Below are 5,633 nucleotides of genomic sequence, written 5' to 3'. Positions count from 1 at the left end.
AGAGAACATGCTCGCATGAGCCTCTCTCAGGATCTCCTGCCTCAAATCCTCATCCTTGGGCACAAAAATCTGCCCATGCAGTTAAATTGTACTATTAGCTAAGACCTGATACTTTGAATCCACCTCTCTATAGTCATTCACCCAACCTCAAATCTTTCTCCTGAGCAAACCGCACTTTGCTCAGAAGATCTGCCCTATCAGCCACCTTCAAACCCAACAACTCCTGAGAAATAGAACAAAAACCCAATGCACTAATCTCTCTTACCAAAGTCTCCATAACCTACTCCTGAGTCGAAGCCGTCCGCTTCCGACTCAAGGCATCAACAACCAAATTAGCCTTACAATGGTGATAGGCTATCCCCAAATCATAATTTGCCACTAGCTTCATGCACCGCCTCTGCTAGGCGAAGTGAATATATACTTCTTCGTGGTTAGTTTTGCAATTGACCAAGTTTGATTTTCCCCAAGTAGACTTCAAACGAAGTCTCCAGACACGTTGACTGCGTTTGCAGTCTGCCGTGGTCATTTTTTGGGGTTGACCAATATTTTAATTTATTTAATTAGTAGATTTCTTTTGCAGTCAGCTAATTTATTTTTAATCAATAATATTATGGTCAATGTTTTTATATTTGGTCAACTCCAAAAATAGCCAAAATAGAAGTCTACTCTTTTATTATGGTAAGAAGACTTCGTCCGACAGTCGTAACTAAAAAGTCAAGAATTTGGTCAATTGCAAAAATACATAAACCAGTTTAAAATTAAAGAATAATTACTTTGTAAACAAGATCCTTAGCTAAACCAAAGAAATACAAAAAATTGAGAAATTTTCGTTTTTACTATTTTATTTGTTGTTATTATTTTCTGATGTTTCCATTTACACTAAATCTAGGCGTCGCCCATCATCATCAGAAGATGGGCCTGGATTTATAGATAAATTTAAAACCCAATAACCTCAATTAATACCAAAACCTTCACCAAGATATCGAAAAGTAACACAAAAAAGCTTCGAAATTTTGAGAAATAGGCATGTTTTAAGCTTAACCGTATAAACCGGTTTAAAATTGAAGAATAGTTACTTTACAAACAAGACCCTTAACTAAACCAAATTGGAACCTTTACAGCAAGTGGATCACTTCTTCTTCTTTCCCTCCAATTCCTAATCGTCCATGTCCCCTTCTAGAAACTTCTGTTTCTCCTGTCTCCCTAAACCAAACCCTTTGTCTCGGAGTTAATCAATCAACTTCGACAACAACTCGAAATCAAAGTAAGCGGCTACAATTTTATTGCCATACGCAGTAATGTTCAAGCCGATGTATGGTTTAGTTTNTTTTTTTTTTTTTTCAATTCGAATCGCAAAAACCTAAGACGTACGGTTTCCCCAGAAAGAACAATTCGAAAAAACCTTACTTTACCTTTCAATGATTCATGGTTCTTTTAAAAATCGTTCCTTTGACTTCGTTGTTGAGCCAAAATCACTATGTGTAGTAAAGATCGAACCTTTGAGGGTTTTTTTAGCGTAACAAGTTTTGGGTTTTAAAGCTCACTTTTTTTGTTTTTTTTCCTTTTTCTAATATTCTATAGATTGAGAAATTGAGTTTGGTAACTGTATTATAAATGCCAAGAATGCGTATTGAAGGAAGAGATTTAGTCGATCTTGTGTTTTCATGGTCTCTTGAAGAAGTACTCAATGTGGATCTTTACAAAGGACAGGTTCTGTTTTATCTTCTTCTTGTGTCTCTTGTCCGTTCTAGTAAACAGAAGCTTATCTTTCTATAGACTAGTAATCTTTTTGTATTTGATTGCTTTCAACAGATTGAGAAGATTCCTATGGAGTTTGAATCAACCGGAGACTACTTCAAGTCCTTTATCCCTCCACTTATCGAAGAAACACATGCCGCTTTATTGTCGAGTATGAGGAAGTTGTGGCAAGCACCTGTGGTTGAAATAAGCTACATTATGCAAACTGCAGAGTTTAAGCTTCCTAATGACTTGTTTTATAAAGTGCGTTTGAGTGGAATGAGTAATACCGTTAGTGATGAGGCTAGTACGAAGTTGATGCCTAGAGATCTCATTGCGCTGACAGATCAAAGGCCAAATCGTGTTGATGATGCCTGCAATTTTTCAAATGAACCTTATATAGTTGCTTTAGTGTGGAAGGCAGATCCAGACAGGCCTAATGATGTCACTATCTTGGCTTCGAAACCCCTTTTCTTTGAAAATGTCCGGAGGAAGAAGAATGGGAAGATAGAAAGCCTTTTTGGTATTCATCTGGTCAATTTAACTACTAATATTCGTAGCTGGAACGCATTGCATCCTGGTGTAGAAGGTGCAAACTTGAATCTTATCTCAAGAGTCCTTCAAAGAAACAGTGAGGTAAACGAAATAAAGGACATGATGTAAATGAAAACATAGCAGCACAAGTTTCTGATTTTCAGGGGAAAGATAAACCTTCTCACTCATTACAGGATTATCTTCCAAAAAGATTCTGTGATCTCAGGAAAGATCTGGACCTTGTTTTCACAACTTTATGCACACATTTGCCTACTGCTTTGCTGTCATCTCAAGCCGTAACACGTATGTATGAAGCTATTAACCTTCTCAGAGATGTTACAATTTCAGCTACACCAGATGGTGTAACTGGTGAAGGACTAAAATCTGTCCTAATTGCTAATGGAGAAGAAAGCGACAGACTCAACAGACAACATATGACGGTAGAGGATGATTATCTAAAGCTGTGAAGATCAATCCTTGAGATTTTCCCACTTCCAGCTGTAAGTGATAGGCATCATATTAAAGAGCTTTGCTTGGGGCACGCTTGCCTGCTTTTCTCTACAGCATCATGCTCTGCGTGGTTATATACCGGAACACCGATACAGCTTCTTGTGATCGATGAAGCTGCTCAGTTAAAAGAATGTGAATGAGCCATTCCTCTGCAGCTTCCCGGAATCCAACATGCAATTTTGATTGGAGATGAGAGGCAACTTCCTGCAATGGTCGAAAGCAAGGTATGCGACTCTGTGTCCTCGCAACTCACTTCTCCCTCTCCTTAACTAACCTTTATTTTAAAACTTTACAGATTGCTCTAGAGGCAGAATTTGGGAGAAGTCTCTTTGAAAGACTGGCTCTTCTTGGACATAAGAAATACATGCTAAACATCCAGTACCGGATGCATCGCTCGATAAGTATCTTCCCAAACAAAGAGTTCTACGGAATGCAGATTCTAGATGCTCCAATGGTCAAGCAAAGAAACTATACGAAGCAATATCTTCCTGGAGAAATGTATGGACCTTACTCTTTCATCAACATAGCATATGGACGAGAAGAATATGGGGAAGGAGAAGGACGTAGTCTGATAAACAATGTTGAGGTTGCTGTGGTCATGGATATATTAGCCCACCTTCTCCAAGGTGATGTTTGATTTTATACAGTTGGTAAAGAAGTCTATAAAAAAGTTGGTCTCTCTTTGGTTTTGGTACAATGAAACAGACTTTCTTGNAGGCAACTTCCTGCAATGGTCGAAAGCAAGGTATGCGACTCTGTGTCCTGGCAACTCACTTCTCCCTCTCCTTAACTAACCTTTATTTTAAAACTATACAGATTGCTCTAGAGGCAGAATTTGGGAGAAGTCTCTTTGAAAGACTGGCTCTTCTTGGACATAAGAAATACATGCTAAACATCCAGTACCGGATGCATCGCTCGATAAGTATCTTCCCAAACAAAGAGTTCTACGGAATGCAGATTCTAGATGCTCCAATGGTCAAGCAAAGAAACTATACGAAGCAATATCTTCCTGGAGAAATGTATGGACCTTACTCTTTCATCAACATAGCATATGGACGAGAAGAATATGGGGAAGGAGAAGGACGTAGTCTGATAAACAATGTTGAGGTTGCTGTGGTCATGGATATATTAGCCCACCTTCTCCAAGGTGATGTTTGATTTTATACAGTTGGTAAAGAAGTCTATAAAAAAGTTGGTCTCTCTTTGGTTTTGGTACAATGAAACAGACTTTTTTTTTTGTTTATTAAATGCAGTTTCAGAGAAAACAAAAATACGCATAAACGTTGGTGTTATTTCCCCTTATAAGGCTCAAGTAAGTGCAATCCAAGAAAAGATTCATGAAACATGTAGAGGTAATGCAGGTGGACTCTTCTCTGTGAGGGTTCGCACTGTGGATGCGGTTCAAGGTGGCGAAGAGGATATTATAATAGTTTCAACTGTTAGGTCCAATGGTGTTGGAAGGGTTGGATTCCTTGCAGACCGCCGAAGAGCAAATGTATTACTCACTCGAGCAAGGTAATTTTGGCATATCTCATTTCTTTGGTTATTGCAAGTGAATGTGTCTATATTATTATTTGTGTTTTTCTATAGGTTCTGCTTATGGATACTTGGAAATGAGGCAACTTTGATGAATAGCAAATCTGTGTGGAGGAATCTGGTAAAAGACGCAAAGGAACGTGGCTGTTTCCATAGTGCCGGAGAAGACGAGTCATTAGCGCAGGCTATTGCTTGTGCGAACATTGAGTTTAACCAGCTTGACAGGCCACTGAACAATTCAAAATGGAAGGTAATAATTTGATTTGTGTTCTTTTGGTTCATTCTCTTTCTTTGAGACTTGACTTTACGCATGTGAAACAGCTTTGCTTCAGCGACGAGTTCAAGAAATCTGTGGGAGAAATCAAGAACCCGGAGATTTACAGGAAGATAAAGAATTTCTTAGAAAGGATATCACAAGGTTGGCTTAATGAAGAAGAGACGGAGAGAGACAATCTGGTTTCTTCCTTGCAGCTGTTAAAACAAAGCAAGATCGACAACATTCTAAGGCTCATTTGGTCTGTAGACATTCTTAAAGAAGACTTTTACCATGTCCAAGTTCTGAAGATTTGGGATGTTGTGTCTTCGTTTGATGCTCCTGAAGCTATAAAACGTCTAGATGAAAGCCATACAAAATATACAAAAGACGAGATAGAAAAATGCAGAGCCAGATGTACCAGAGGGTGAGTGACATAACATCTTATTACTTGTAGTAAAAAGCATTGTTTATCTGATTTTTCACATTGATGCAGGGAAATAGTTGTACCCTTGAGATGGTCTGCTGAGTCTACAAATGGCATACCTGAAAATAGCTCGGTGGCTTGTTCAAGCGATGTTATGGAGACAACTGAATCACTCAACCTCGTGGGAGAAAAGTTTTCTTCAGTACCGTCCAAGTAAGTTAATGCTTGTTTATGATATTTCAAGTACATTGAGCAAGATCAAAACACTCATTGATTCTTTTTGTATGCAAACATCACAAATGGACGCGTAGTGACTCTGTGGAACTGGAACCTCTGGAAGTTGAAAATGAAGAGCAAGATATCGAAGTAGATCAATTAGGGGATCTTTTCGCCTCCAAACTTTCTCTATGACATGGTTTCCTCATATAAGGATTTTTTTTTTTGTCGAATATGTTCAATAGATTCATATGTACTTGATTCTTTTTGTTGTAAATTCGAAAATATGTTTCCACTATGTACTGCTCTAAGGTCCCAACAGAGATTAACTCTAGGAAATAGCATATAGAATGCAAGTTGTGTATCAGTCTGAATCAATATTTTCTTCTTCCTATTTCCTACATTCGAGATACTCTTATC

At 38.3% G+C, this 5,633-nt stretch overlaps 1 pseudogene; it reads left to right on the top strand.

Annotated features, from left to right (window-relative positions):
* On the top strand, positions 1,615–5,414 carry LOC104753578 (annotated as a pseudogene).

The sequence above is a fragment of the Camelina sativa genome, chromosome 16 (genome assembly GCF_000633955.1).
Source record: "Camelina sativa cultivar DH55 chromosome 16, Cs, whole genome shotgun sequence".
Classification (NCBI taxonomy): domain Eukaryota; kingdom Viridiplantae; phylum Streptophyta; class Magnoliopsida; order Brassicales; family Brassicaceae; genus Camelina; species Camelina sativa.
This window is presented reverse-complemented; position numbering and strand designations above follow the sequence as displayed.